Genomic DNA, 16,171 nt, shown 5'->3' on the forward strand with positions numbered 1-16,171 from the left:
TCCCAACTAAGATATAATTAATCCTTATAGGAGGCAAAATAATCCTTGGGTTTATTTAGTGTAATAATTTTTAGTAGACTTAAGGAATAGAGATATAAATTACACAAAGACCCCTTATCTGGAAACCCCAGGTCCCAAGCTCTCTGGATAACAGGTCCCATATATGTAATAATAAAAATTCCTTGTTCTTGATGGTAACTAACATCTAATTAATCCTGATTGGAGGCAAAACAAGCCTATTGGGTTTATTAAACATTTAAATTATTTTTTAGTAGACCTAAGGTATTGAGTTCCAAATTACGGAAAGACCCCTTATCCGGAAAACTCCAGGGTCTGAGTATTCTGCATAACAGGTCCCATACCTGTCTAAATTATGGGCAAATAAACAGTTCATGCAGGATCAATTAACATGGAGAAACAATACATGCAGGTGACTGATTAGTAGGAGCCATGGGCAAAACAGCTAATATGTTTAATCAAATAGTTCTATGAACAAGATGAAGTGGTTCAGGGAAAAGATACATGGAGGGTACACTAATATTTCTACATTACTTTTGAAAACAGAACCACCAAACTCCGGTGTATGTGTTCTCCCCTTTGCTCCCTTTTCTCCTATCAGATTCTCCCTTTTATACAATAGAACAATGACCCCTGCTGGCCTTTCAGAGAAAATGCCAGGAGAACAGCAGCCCCTCCTAAAGCTGGCCATACACCAATGATTCGGTGCGTGTATGGCGGCTCGTCGAGGCGACCGATATCACAAAAGGCTATTGATATCGGTCGAGTCGCTGATTGGACGGGTTAAAAGATTTTGATCGGGCACCATTGGAGCAAAATCTGCCTTCAGGGCTGAATTGGCAGAAGGAGGTAGAAATCCTATTGTTTCGTCCTCCATATCTGACGATTCAGCCCTGAACGTCTGTGGAGGATGATCTTAAATTACAGTTAAGGTGGCCATACATGTGGCGATTTTCGATCTTCCGTGCGACCAATGGTCATACGAAAGACCATTGGTCGTAGACCCATGAATGAGGTGTCAAACCGTGCGGCTTATTCGGGAATGGGGTGCTATGCCTTTTCTGAGGGGTGGGCAGTTAATTGCCCCAGCAGGGGGCAATTAACCACCGTTTGTCGTAGACCCATGAATGAGGTGTCAAACCGTGCGGCTTATTCGGGAATGGGGTGCTATGACTTTTCTGAGGGGTGGGCAGTTAATTGCCCCAGCAGGGGGCAATTAACCACCGTTTGTCATAGACCCATGAATGAGGTGTCAAACTGTGCGGCTTATTCGGGAATGGGGTGCTATGACTTTTCTGAGGGGTGGGCAGTTAATTGTCCCAGCAGGGGGCAATTAACCACCGTTTGTCGTAGACCCATAAATGAGGTGTCAAACCGTGCGGCTTATTGTCACAGAGAACTGAAGGAAACATTGTTATATTGGGGCACGAGTTTTGCCACGGCAAGCACCACTCACATTTTCTTCAGGAAATGTACCTCTCTAGTCTTGGTTTTGTTACTGTAAAGGGTCAGCCATTGAAATATTTCACACAAGGAGTCATCTGCTCAAGGCAGCCATAGCTTGGGATGCCTGCCTTGTCTTCTGAACATTTTGCCCATGGCCTGAACAGTTGGGGAGATTGTGTAATTTGGTTGTTCATGGTTTTTTTTTTTTTGTTGAATGGCATTTTCTGGTGCTTTTGGACCTGTCGGCAGAAGGGAGAGTGGGCTCCTGCTCGAGTGCTCCAATATGGCACATTGCACATAAACATTAGCTTTGTTTAACCCCTGCCCTGCCTGCAAGTTTTCTGCTGCCTAAATAATATAGAATCCTGCATAAATAGAATCCGTACCGCTGGCACCCTCACTTGCAACAACTGGGTGGGGCCTTTCTGGTTGCTGTGTGGGCCCTTGAGATAGTGGCCCCCAGGCACCCCAGCCAGATGCGGAATTCATTATACAGGTCTGTGCTGAAATCTAAGCAGCCTGATACATGGCATGGACGCTTGCCATTTTGGATTCAGTGTTAAAAAATGTCATTAGCACGATGCATTAGCAATAAACATAAAACGAATATTATGGTAAAGCAGCAAATTTTGTAATTGTCACTAAAATACTATTTTTTTTATAACAGTAAGATATTTCTAAAAAAATTAAGTTGCAAAATGTTGCATTTGTCATTAAATGTAAAGGTGAACTATAGTACTCGGCCTGCCAGTATCCTCTGCTGCTACAGGCTGTGTATATAAGGCCTCAATGCCTGTATTATCCTGGGTGCCACTCACTGTAGCCTGGAGCATTATATTGACCAAAAGCAGCGATGTTCTCTGTCCAACCGTCTAAATGTCACGGTGACCTTGTGAGCCACGACAGCTCCAACATTTTCATTTAATATCGGGAAACTCTGCATCGATTCCCTGGATATATAAACAGGGCCAGGCTGAGCGCAGATGCATTAAAGCTCCCAGAGTCATTCTCTGCGGTCACAGACATTGTTGTGAGTCACAATAGCAGATGGAGCCGACTGACTCATCCTCATCTTACATTGTATTCTGCCAAAGAGCTAATAATGGCTGACAACATTGACATGATACAATACATTAGAGCTACGCATGGCCCGCTTATTCATCTTTAACAGGTGAAAGTAAGAAGCATTTATATTCCATAATATTCCCTTACTGGGAAATAAACACCATTACACGGTACAGGTATGGGAACCCGTTATCCAGAAAGTTCAGAATTACGGAAAGGTCATCTCCCATAGACTTCATTATAAACAAATAATTCTAATTTTTGAAAATGATTTCCTTTTTCTTTATAATAATAAACCAGTACCTTGTAACCAACTAAGATATAATTAATCCTTATTGGGGGCAAAACAATCCTATTGGGTTTATTCAATATTTAAATGATTTTTAGCAGACTTAAGTTATGGAGATCCAAATTATGGAAAGATCCGTTATCCAGAAAACCCCAGGTCCCGAACATTATGGATAACAGGTCCCATACCTGTACCCATATAACGGTGGACAAAAACTCCCAGCATAATTCAATAAAGAGTTTAAGCATATACAATATGATGATTATTATTCTTAAAGCAACACTATTCAATAAAGATTTTGCAGGTATCTGGGTTCAGTGACCCACTTAAAGGGCACCTGTCACCCTAAAATAGTTTCCCCTGCCTGAGGTGCAGGCTAATAGAACTCTGGTTGGGGGAAATAATATATATATATTTTTAAATTGCCCCCTGAAAGCACTAGGCCTCCCGCACAGGCATAGGCGCATAACAGGCACTTCTTGCGGCATTCTTGTTACGTGCATGTTGGTGATGTGCATAACAGATAAAAGTTGTGGCAAACATGGCTGCCCGCACCAGGAGCTCCCTTAGGTGCAGATGGCCAGGGGGTTTCCCCTTACCAGATCCTCTTACCCTACCACTTTTAGAAATACAGGTATCAGGGAGCTGCCATCTTGCTCCCTTGCCATTGTTCTGCTGATCGGCTGCTGGGAGGGGGGGGGGCGGATATCACTCCAACTTGCAGCACAGCAGTAAAGTGTAACTGAAGTTTATCAGAGCACAAGTCACATGGTTGTGGCACCCTAGGAAATGAAGAAAATGGCTAGCCATGCAAAATTATAAAAATGTTTTTGTGCTTTTAAAAAATGAATTTCAATGTAGGATTCTGCTGGAGAAGCTTTTTTAAAACATGTTTTTCATGACATTGATATTCCTTTAAATTCTGATTTGTTCTGACTTTTTTTGTATGGTAAATATTATATTGTATATTGTGAGTGAGTATGTGCAGTGAATCAGCAGAAAAGAAGATGGGGGGCTACTGGGGCATCTCTGGGGGCACAGATCTTCCCTGCTAAAGGGCTGTGGGTGCCTTGGGCAACTACAGAATCATAGAACATAAGGGTGAAGGCACACGGAGCTACTTAGTAGCAGCTACTATTCATGGCTACTACGTGCCAGAAAATACCCTGCCATAGACAATACTGAGAAGTGCCTCTGCTAAAACACATGTAGAGGTAGTACCAATAACTGTAGCCGTGACAAGTAGCTGCTACTAGTAGCTCCATGTGTTTTCACCCTAATGTGTGGCTTTTCTATCCTACTTCTTTGTTAGGCTTTAGTTCTCCTTTAGAGCCAAATGGTAGGATCAATGGGATAAGCAATAAATACGAGTCAGTAGCTCACATTTATTGGTGAACTGTTTGAGATGGGTTGCCATAGGTTACTAGACCATAGAAAACATTTTGCCCACAGTGTAATATTCTGTATGTCATACCATTTTAAAATTTGCTCTGGTCTGTTAAACATTAAACTTTTTCATCATTTCTATTCTAACTACTGTTGACTGGTTGCTATGGGCAACTACAGTAAAGCTATTTTTTTGTTATTACGTATTCCCTTTGTATGAACTTAATACAAAGCAGTGCAACTTGCTTATCGCTACTTCAAATAATAACTGCTGGATATTATGTGTGCTGTATTGCAAGCAAAGTGACAGCAATACTATTATGTACTGCAGATATTTTATCACCTAGCCTAAGGATATTTGCCAGCAATTTAGTTTATTTAGCTTTTATATCTATTTTAGGTCTATTAACTAATTAAGTAATGAGGAAGAGATCTCGTAGATATGACGATATCAAGTATTTAGCCGAAGATAAATGAGTCCTATCACCAGTAACAGGAGCGAATCTGATAGAAGATGAGGATGAGGAGTTATGACAAAGATGAATTACCCATGAGATAGATTTAGAAAAGCTGCTGTTATTGGGAGAATCAGTGGTGTTCATGTTCCTGTGACACCCGCGGGTGGTTTAATGCCTTGATCTAATTATATTCAGCACTTCGGCAATGACAGATAAAACTTTATTAGAGAAGCATTATTTATAAAACCACCCAAAAAATGGTTTTCCCCTGGATAAGGTTTCCATCTTTTATTTATGGCTATTGTTATTTCAATTTTATGTTTAATAGTGCTCAGCAGTATTCTCTACCTAAATATCTGATAATTATTAAAAAAAGTTAATATTCCAAAAAAAAAAAAAAAAAAACCCTAAAAAAACATTCTAGGATGTTTTCCACAATTTATTTTTGTTTTAGAGTTTTTAGGAGGATTCTGTTTGATATCTGCTCAGACTTTTATCAGTCTTTCATTATTGTCCATGTTATTTCCCCTGAGGGTTTGCCTAGACATCACTCCCTGGATCAGACAGAGCAAATTATCCGCTGCCGTCTGCGGGCCCATTGCCATGGCATAAGTGATCACATCGCTCTCTCTCTCTGATTATATGTAAGGCTTTGCAACATAGAATATATATATAGTGAATAAAGTACCCCCTTATTGTAAAATATAGGGATATTATAAGTTACCAAGGAGTTCCTTTTATACAGGTCATAGAACTCCGAGGTGACTTCTAATATCCTGTTATGTAACAAATTACATCACTAAGCTCCAATTATAACTGATGACATCACTAAGCACTGCCTATAAGGATATAATTCCCAGTTTGGTCCCATATAAACATATGCTTGATTATCCAGAAATTGGAGTGCAGGTCCTTTTGAAGATTTTTACATATAATTTTGACCCTGCACCCACAGTATATTACCAAGCCTGGATTGAAGTATGGCTATTTAACCCTTCCGAATGCTAATTACCATATGCTAATTTATGCTAATTCCGATTCGGTTTGGCCGGGACCGTGGATTTGGCCGAAACCGAATCCTTCAAAAAAATGCTGGAATTGGCCCGAATCACGAACCGAATCCGGGATTCGGTGCATCTCTACCACAAACACACTATCCAAAAATTAGAGACTGACCATAGGTTTATGTGTCAAGTTCTGAATGGTCAAAGAGGTTATAAATCCCACTGCGCCCCCTAGTTTTGCTATAAAAGTTGCAGGTGAACATAGTTGTAGATGCAAGAAAACTCACCAATGAGAATTCTACTAATGAAAAAAGAATCCACCAATATCAGGCATGTTGCTGTTATCTTACATAAAGAGATAATTATGCCATTTTTTCATTCATTATATGACACAGGAATGAGACATGGGGATAAAGGACAGACTTGTTCAGTGCTGGGAAACTGTGCTTAATGCTCCCAACTCCAATTGCTGGAACAGAGAACATGATTTATACAGATCAGCTGGGATTCTCATTGGAGGTTTTTTGTTTTTTTTCCAGTCTCAGGGATGAGGAAGAAATCTTTCATTCCTTCCCAATAAGTCATTGCTACTCTGAGATCAGTTTTAAGATAAGAGGCCCAATAACTGTGCAACATGCATCCACCTTGGCAGCCCTTCCGTATAATGAGCATGATAACATCCAAAATTATCAACAATGCCCATATCCTTACCTTTCAGCATACACTATTCAGACTGAGTGCATTGCATTAGGACAGACAGACAATTCAGTACTTTGGGAAATATTGACTTGTTCTGTTTTTCTCAAAATGGTATATTTATATAGAAGAACTATTATGGTTAGCTAAAATCCTAAAAAAAAATCAGATTCCCAACAGGTCTTTGTTATATTTTCCAGCTGCTCGACCCCCTGTTGTTGAGATTGGTTAAAGAGCCACCCTCTGTAGGGGGCAGCAAATGGATTGACCGTGGAAGCTACTGCAGGACTGTAAAAGGGGTTTCATTTGCCCTTTGAATGTTTGGGGACAACAAGCACTCATATGTTTCCTTTAAATATCTATGTAGATTTATGGTTTTATACTTGTGGCATTTGCAGCTCACCACTGTGTATAGATATGATATTAACTTGAACAGCAAAGCAAAAGGTTTGCATAGCACATGCCTGGTTTCCAGCGGGGGGTTGAGGACAGGCAATTAAATATTAATATTAGTGTTTCTAGCACCTAGACCATAGCCTTCTGCTCATGAATCATTAAAAGTACTCTAAACCTGGCTGACACATTTATTGCCATGCCAATACTCTATTTCACATTTATTGATATCCTGTATTCCCTTTCTTTGTAAGTATATTTTTATTTCAAAGGTGGTACTAACCAAGTCGGAACAAGACATTAAATGCAGACTGGACAATAATGCAAGTAAAATTTTATACAATCAATGGTTAAGTGCCATCTGTTTAGGCCAGCAATCCCCAACCAGTGGCTCAGGGGCAACATGTTGCTTCCCAACCCCTTGGGTGTTGCTCTCAGTGCCCCCAAACCAGGGAGTTATTTTTGAATTCCTGACTTGGGGGCAAGATTTGGTTGAATAAAAACAAGATTTCCTACCAAATAAAGCCCCCTGTAAGCTGATAGTGTGCAGAGAGGCCCCTAATAGCCAATCACAGCCCTTATTTGGCTCCTCCATGAACTTTTATGGTGCTTGTGTTGCTCTCCAAGTCTTTTTACATTTGACTGTGGCTCACGAGTAAGAAAGGTTGGGGACCCCTGGTTTAGGCATACCCCAAAAAGCTTGCAATCTAAGTGGCTGGGTAACTTACAGACAGGGTCGGACTGGGCCGCAGGGACACCGGGAAAAATCCCGGTGGGCCCCGGCGACCCAGTCCGACCTTTGCCAGTGCTCCCCCATTCTGACTGTTCCTCCCCTGATGCGTTCAATTTATACGCGGTTGGGTGAGGACGTCGGATGGGGGCCCTGCGGGGGGTTAAGTTGGCCCCTGGGGGGGGTAGGGGACACGGCTGGCTAAGTATACAGTTCAGTTGCCCAAGTCTAAAGTGTAATCAAATGTATGGCTAGAGGTGGAATTTGAGTTTGGTTTTGAGGGAGAATTTCTTTCTCTATTCAGGGATGGAATTCTATTTGTAAGAAGTATCAAAAAATAAAAATTTGTTAGACTGCAGTGGATGTGAGTGAGGTAAGATGTTGGTATTTTGTCGGAGTCGGAAACCTTCAGGAACCTACTGAGTTTAAAGGAGAAGGAAAGGTAAAAACTAAGTAAGCTTTATAAGAAAGGGCTATGTAAATACATAAACACTTACAGAACTGCTGCTCAGAGTCCTCTGTGAAAAGAAACACTGCATTTATTTCCTTCTATTCTGTACGCGTGGGCTTCTACATCAGACTTCCTTCTCTCAGCTCAAACCTCCAGGGCTCGGGTTTGAGCATGAGCAGCTTGCTCCTCTCTCCTGCCCCCCCCTCCCCTTCCTGCTGTTATCTGAGACCAGAGCTAACAGGTAGCAGCCTGCAGGCAGGGAAGTCAAAATGGCAGCTGCTTTCTACAGAATAAATAAAGCGTTCTAACTTGCACTGTTGTGGCTAATCTATTGGCAATAAACTGCCTCAGTAGCTTTCCTTCTCCTTTAAGAGAGACTGTTTGCTGTTTAGCAGAACCTTCAGTTGTCTAGGTTGGATAGATATTGGGCATGGGTTAGGGTCTTATATATTCTACAAAACAACCATGGAGGCCAAAATCTCACCTTTGTGCCTGCAGTTGTTTCCCATTCAAATAATGGGAATGGGTTATAATAGTCATAATAAAGTACTTCTCTGCTGTAAGAACAAGTACATAGTTGGGTCACTAGTGCGAAGTCCAGCTGAGCTTTCATTACCTTATTGTTTTCATTTTTTGTCTTATGTTTAAACTTTATGTTTAAGGAATGTTTGTAGTTTCTTTATAGATTTAGACAGTGACAGGCTTGGATGGCCAATAGGGCAGTGCGTCAGCTTCCTGGCCAGTAGTTCCTTGGTTTGTTCCCAAAAGCAGACACCATCTTCATAGAGCTAAAATTGCTGAGCTTTGGCAGTGATAAAATGCCATTTGTATTGACGACATTCATACACGGTTGTTGTACTGTCATTGTACTTGCACTGAGTTCAAATACTGTATATACTTGAGTATAAGCCTAGTTTTTCAGCACCCAAAATGTGCTGAAAAAGTCACTGGGTGCCATGGGTCCCTCTAGACTAGCACCCTCTCTTCTTTGTGTGCAAATTAGGCCACCTGCAACCAGACCCACCTGTGCCCTGGCCTAGGCTCCCACTAGCAATACTTATTCCCCCTTACATCCCTCTGGGACTGGGTCTGCTGCCAGTTTGCCAATGCGCAATGAGCGTGGGGTAGTACTCATGTTGTTTTTGTTGACCCTCTTCTCCGCTTACAGAGCTAGTTTACTGTTTTTCTTTGAAATAAATATTGAAAAACATATACCCCACTGATGCCTCAATTAATGTAATTTTATTGGTATTTATTGTTAAAACTTGCATTTCCCACCTTAGGCTTACACTCGAGTCAATAAGTTTTTCCAGTTTTCTTAGGTAAAATTAGGTACCTCGGCTTATATTCGGATAGGCTTATACTCGAGTATATACGGTATGCCCTCCGCCTGCTCTGCTCAATTGAAACTAGGGACCCTTGAATTACCCTCCTACCTGGATTTGGTGGTAATTCCAGGGTTCTACAGTAGTTACATCAATAGCCGCTACAGACTTGTGCTAAACAATTCACTCACTATCCCCCTTATGTAATAAAAAAGGAGCAGTAACCTATAGCAACCAATAAGAGCATTTAAACAGGTGACCAGTAAACGCTACATGCTGGTTGGTTTCTATGGGTTACTGCACCTGGACAAACAATGCCTGTTATTACAAAACCCCATAATTGCCATTATTGTTGTCATTGGTGCTGTGTCCAAAAATGCCCTGTTTATATAGTGCTAAGTTCATAAATGAGCCTAATACAGTACTAGGAACTACAGGAACACAATTCTAAAGAAAATAGCTATGTGTGCATCTTCCTGTAGACAAATCCAAAGGGAAATGATATGTGTAAAGGTACAGTGACCCTTTAGGCATTCCGTATTTATATTTCAGATCAGATATCAGTAGGTGTTCTTGTTTTTCTGCTTTCTCTAAACTCACATTTCCAGAACTCCCCCCTAGGTCTGTGACTGTGACCATTGAGCACACATTGCTCTGCACAGAAGACACAAACCTATGGGCCGTGAAAAACATAAACATCTTTGTTAGCACATATTTCCGCAATGCACATCAGGGGACTCTGACAAAATGTTCTACTGTGTGCCCTGTTCATTATTTATTTATTTTTTGGTTGGCCTACACCCATTAAATCCTCCCATTCACTCCCCTGCCCTTCAGAGTAGGAGAAGCTTCCAGTTGCTGGAACAAAGAACATGGAGCCAGATTGTCACAGATCAGCTGGGATTCTCATTGGAGGACTTTATTGCATTGTAATGGATCCCTTGATTCAATGTGTAGTTGAAAAAAAAAAGATACTGGGTTCACTGATTCTGCTCAATAAAACATCTTTGTCTAATTTGGACTTTGGAGTGATGGCTTCCCTAAGTGGCAGAAGTATTTAGAATGTGCAAGAGATCTGTTAAGCCCGATACAGACAGCATGGAAAAGCAGCAGTGCTAGTTCCCATAGTATCCTGTTTAAAGGAGAAGGAAAGGTAAAAACTAAGTAAGCTTTATCAGAAAGGTCTGTGTAAATACAGCCATAAGCACTCACAGAAACGCCTCTATCAAAAGAAACACAGGATTTCTTGTCTCCTTTTTTGGGAAAATGTTCTTTGGGATCAGACTTCCTCTCTTTTAGGGCTCCTTCCGGTTTTGGGCACAAGTCTGCTCAGTTCTGCCCTCTCCCTTCTCCTGCTCCCCCCCATAAGAATGCATAAGAACTCACTTCCCCCACCCTTAGGAATGTGTGATCTGAGCTTCCTACGGATATAACTGCAGCAGGAAGCTACCAAGACCAAGCTAAAATGGCAGCTGCTATCAGAGGGAGCTTCTAGGGATCTTTACTCAGGTATAGTAAAGCTTTCTGCAGAATAAATATAGTGTTCTAGGTGGCACTAATGTGGCAAATCTATTGGCAGTAAAATGCCAAAATGACTTTCCTTTAAGTGAAAATTCCTTCATCATGATTGGTTTGTCCTATCTGTGCTGTAATAAGGCAGTAGGGCCCATTTACAAAGCATTGGCAGGGTGCAAATGGGTGCAGTGTGGCATGATATCTGCACTTTGCACCCTGCCCCATATATAGCACCAATAGGCTCTAGAATGGCTGTATTCATGAGGCACAGGGGGTACAAGGACAGATCATCGTATTACAGTACCTTCTGCAGCTTACAGGGAAAAGGCTCCTACAGTGTGTGGAGTGCAAGTAAGTACATGGGCTTTAAGGGGAACATTTTTGCATTCCATTTTGCTGTTGTACTTACCCCTGGGACGATGGCCTAGTACAGGGGTAGGGAACCGATGGCTCGGGAGCCAAATGTGGCTCTTTTGATGGCTGCATCCGGCTCGCTGCCAAATCTTTATTAAAATAAAATAACGGGGGTCATGTCCTGCGCTCTCCTCCGCACCGCATCCACATCCGGCATCCTTGGCACCCACCCTACCTTGCCCCTGCGCTCGGCAGATAGAAGACGTGTTCTATCCACCGAACGCAGGCCACGCCCTCATCTGCATCACATCCGCATCTGGCATCCTTGGGACCCACCCTACCTTGCCCCGAAGCATCCGCGGCCAAACATATTGTATGGCTCTCACGGAATTAATTTTAAAATATGTGGTGTTTATGGCTCTCTCAGCCAAAAAGGTTCCCGACCCCTGGCCTAGTAGATCATACTTGATGCTACCAAATAGCCATGTCAAAATAATTCTTGGCTTTTTTCGTGTTTAAACATTGATGTTACATATTGTAACAACTTTTCCAGCTTACAGACAGCATGCAGGAACTACATAACCCACAATGCATTGCACTGTGATGTCCTTTTTCATTTCCTTATTGACATCACGTGTGCAGGGAATTGTGGGATTGGGAGGATACAGGCTGAAGGGAGGCTCTTTTTTAAAGAGATTTAAAGTAGCCAGTTCAGCAGGAGAACTGGGGGCAGACTAACTGTTCCAAAACATATTTGAAATTATGTTTACTTTTCAAAAAGCTTAAGTTGTGTTTGGGTGGAGTTCCCCTTTGAGACGTCATTCTGCTCCCTTGTAATTGGATGAACTTAGGTTTGAGTCAGGTTGAAGCCATTACTGGAGAAACAGATGAACCCCACTTTTCCCCTTTATTTCCTTGTCAACTGTTACCTCTGAATCACTGCTCAACAAAGTGCATTTCTGAGCCCATTGGATTTCTCTGTCCAGAGTAGCAAAATGGAGATTTGATTGGTATTTGTGGCAAATTACAGTGTATGTTCCCTTTAATAAATATGCTTGTAATAAATAATTCACGTTCCACAATTAGCATCTGCAATGGCCTTTGTATTTGTCCGTGTTGCCCCCCCCCAGTCTTTAGCTTGCTGGGATAGCAAGGAGATTCCACTAATAGCCCTATATGTTGCTGACATGTGGAAAATGAGTGACAGCTCATACCGGCTCATCAATACCTCTCCCAGTGTCGGTCTGGGTGGTTTTTACGCAGCCTTTTCCAGAATACCCTGCACGTGCCAGTCTGCCCTTTCATATGCCACACTGTGTAGACTCAAGTAAACATGGGAATGGCATACATAACTTAAAGAGCCAACTGGAAATGTGGAATCTTTGGCACTGGCACTAAGGGCCTTTTATAGATTCTATGATCCGCTGCACTATAAGGGTGTAGCTCCACCAACTACTGCAACTCCCTGCATGCTTTAACCTGATTATCCTGGGCACATCCGGAGAGCTCCACTCTAGTAATATCTACAGTGGGAGCTGGAAGCATTTTGTCATAGGGTACCTGTGGTAAAAATGTTGTTTTGCCCAGCAGACTTGCGGGGCTAACAGAGCCCATGCTCTAGATGGGAGATACAATAGTATTTTTTCAAAATCAGATAGTGAGTAACATTCCAAATATGAGAACAAAAATGTCAACAATTCAGAATTCAAAAAGAGGCGCTTGTGAGGGGACATGATTACTCTGTACAAGTACATTAGAGGTGGATTATACACAGATAGGGGCTGTTCTTTTTTCCTTAAAAGCAATCAGCACACCAGAGGCCCCCCCTTTAGATTAGAGGAACGGAACTTTCATTTGAAGCAGCGTAGGGGGTTTTTCACTGTGAGGGCAGTGAGGTTGGGGAATGCCCTTCCTAGAGATATATAGATAGGTCAGTATGGGTCTGTATGTGAGTGGATAGATAGGTCAGTATGGGTCTGTATGTGAGTGGATAGATAGGTCAGTATGGGTCTGTATGTGAGTGGATAGATAGGTCAGTGTGGGTCTGTATGTGAGTGGATAGATAGGTCAGTATGGGTCTGTATGTGAGTGGATAGATAGGTCAGTGTGAGTCTGTATGTGAGTGTATAGATAGGTCAGTGTGGGTCTGTATGTGAGTGTATAGATAGGTCAGTATGGGTCTGTATGTGAGTGGATAGATAGGTCAGTATGGGTCTGTATGTGAGTGGATAGATAGGTCAGTATGGGTCTGTATGTGAGTGGATAGATAGGTCAGTATGGGTCTGTATGTGAGTGGATAGATAGGTCAGTATGGGTCTGTATGTGAGTGGATAGATAGGTCAGTATGGGTCTGTATGTGAGTGGATAGATAGGTCAGTATGGGTCTGTATGTGAGTGGATAGATAGGTCAGTGTGGGTCTGTATGTGAGTGGATAGATAGGTCAGTATGGGTCTGTATGTGAGTGTATAGATAGGTCAGTATAGGTTTGTGTGTGCTGGGTTTACTTGGAAGGGTTGAACATGATGGTCTTTTTTCAACCCTAAGTAACTTTGTAACTATGTAACATAAAGTATAAAAATTGAGGTATTAGCAACTACTACATCATACTTAAAACTCCCCATTTAAATTCAGGCTGTCTTCTTCAGAGAATTGGGGAGGGGCGGCTGTTTGAGAGTTTAATATAACAACCTCTTTATAATTTTTAAATGTTGCATTCTTTAAATATGTTGAGTCAGGGTAAAAAAAATCCATAAACCTTTTTATTCTTCATGCTTTAAATTTGACCCTATCTACTGATTAGACATAGACACAGTCGGTCAGCAGAAATGTCTCAGATAATCAGGCCGGACTGGCAATCTGTGGTTCTGGCAAATACCAGAGGGGCTGCTGTAAGATGCCATAGACAGTCACTATTTATTGGGCCTGTCGGGGGCTGTTTGGGCCTCTATTTACTTGAAATACCAGGTCCTATTTGGAATCCCAGTCTGGGCCTGAATATAAATCATTTATTGTCATTAAGCTGGCACAACATCCACAATGGCTTGGGTATTAATCTAGATTAAGGATACAAACTGCATGAAGCAGTGGCTTTTATCAGTGACTACAGGTGTCCGTTTACTAAACCATGCTAAAATCGTCTGACTTTACACAGGTTATAGTGACGAATATTCTTGCGCCAGAATATCCGCCACGCCACAGTTTACTAAACATCAATGTACATGGAAATCACTGCAATCATTTGCGTTAACTACCCAAATGTACCAATTTATGTTGCCGTTAATTTTAGTGAGTTGCACATTTTCTGGCGACAAAATAAGTTTGCGAATTTCTGCTATAAAATAGTCTTGTTTTATGGCGTTTATTACGGTAATTTTTAATGGCAAATATATGGGCAGATATGCTTCTTCAAAGCTCGATCAACTTTATTGTACTTTACACCCTGCCAATAAAATAAAAATTGAAAACAAAGCTCAGTGCTTCTTAGAAACTTTATAAACTTGATTGAGTGAACTTTCTCTCTCTTGCTTATTATTTCGGGGACAATTTTGTCTTTAGACCACTTCGCTGAATAGTAAATCTGGTGATAATTAGTATGTAGCGTAGTTTCCGGCAAATGCGATAACTGCCGATCAAATATTTTTGCGCCAGAATAATCACAATTTATATTTGTCCCCATTAAGTAAACTGGCGTTAATTTGGTCTATAAATTATGCGACTAATTTTACTGGACTTAAGTAAACGGACGCTTAAGCCTTCTGACCAATTGTTCTAGGGGATCATTGATATAAATGAGTCTAAAAATGTGCCATTGTGACGTCATGGATTCAGAGACACGGAACCCAACAAGAAATGTTTCAGATGATTATTATCAATTTTCATATTTCAATTTTCAATTTTTCACTATCACTTCCACATATATATATATGAATTAAAATGACTTTATTTGTCTGCTAGATTATACTGAGCAATAGTAAGAGTAAATTTGGGCTGCCTACTTTGGAGAGTTGGGGGGGTTGTTTTTGAAAGTTTTATATAACTGCCTTTATCATCTTTAAATGTTGTTGTCTATCAGCAAGATGAGTCAGGGTAAAATGAAAAAATCCATAAACTTTTCTAAATCTTTTTCTTTGTGCTTTAAAATTGCCCCTTTCTGCTCATTAGACATAGACGCAGTAGAAATGTCTCAGGTAAATATAAATCATTCACTGTCACTAAGGTGGCACAATGTCCCGAAGGGCTCGGCAAAAGATAAAGGATACATGGAGCAATAGCATTTATCAGTGACTAAGCCTTCTGACCAGTTGTTGTGCTAGGGGAGCATTGATCTAAATTAGTGTAAAATTGTGCGATTGTGACGTCATGGATTCAGAGAAGCGGAACAAGAAATGTTTCTTCAGATAATTTCTTGCAATTTTCTCTGCACAGATTTCCTACAGTTAACACTATAATTACCACATCTAAGAATTTAGATTTAGCATGCCTCAACCATCATTATATGTTTAATTGTTTTGGGATTTGAGTTAAGCAGTGCAGTACAGCAGGGTTTACAAGGATTGGGAGGAGGGGTTCATATGTGTAACCCCCTACCCACCCTTCATTAATACAGCACTGCCAAATGCAGGCAGCACTGTATTCTTAGACCGGCTTCAAGCAAGACAATTTTTTTTCAAGGACCGGCGGACGGGGGGCTTTTTTGGCACAACATTAAACACAATAAACTAGCTGGTTGGGGCCCTCTGCTGTAATTAAACCCTAGAGCTTAACCAGGGATTCCCTGTTTTCAGGGCTGGATTTATGAATAGGGCGCCCCGAGGCCTCCTCCTTTCGCCTCCTGCCCACCTTGACCGACCCCACCCCAACCCCGCACGTGTTCCACTTAACTCATACGGAGCAGTGGGGAAAGGACACTCTAAAGTTTCTGCGCATCTGGTCCCCATTGCTCTGTATGAGGGCAAAATTCCAGTGCGGCTGGGCAGCATGCCGCCCCTAAATTTCTGCTGCCCAAGGCCCCGACCTTTGTGGCCTCACCACAAATCCCGG

The 16,171-nt window shown here is 41.5% G+C and overlaps 1 protein-coding gene across 1 annotated transcript in view; it reads left to right on the forward strand.

The window, feature by feature from the left end:
• Window positions 1-16,171, forward strand: part of stk39 (serine/threonine kinase 39) — a 176,372-nt gene that overhangs the window by 12,668 nt on the left and 147,533 nt on the right. The gene's annotated exons all lie outside the window — the stretch shown is intronic.

This window comes from Xenopus tropicalis, chromosome 9 (genome assembly GCF_000004195.4).
Source record: "Xenopus tropicalis strain Nigerian chromosome 9, UCB_Xtro_10.0, whole genome shotgun sequence".
Taxonomy (NCBI): Eukaryota; Metazoa; Chordata; class Amphibia; order Anura; family Pipidae; genus Xenopus; species Xenopus tropicalis.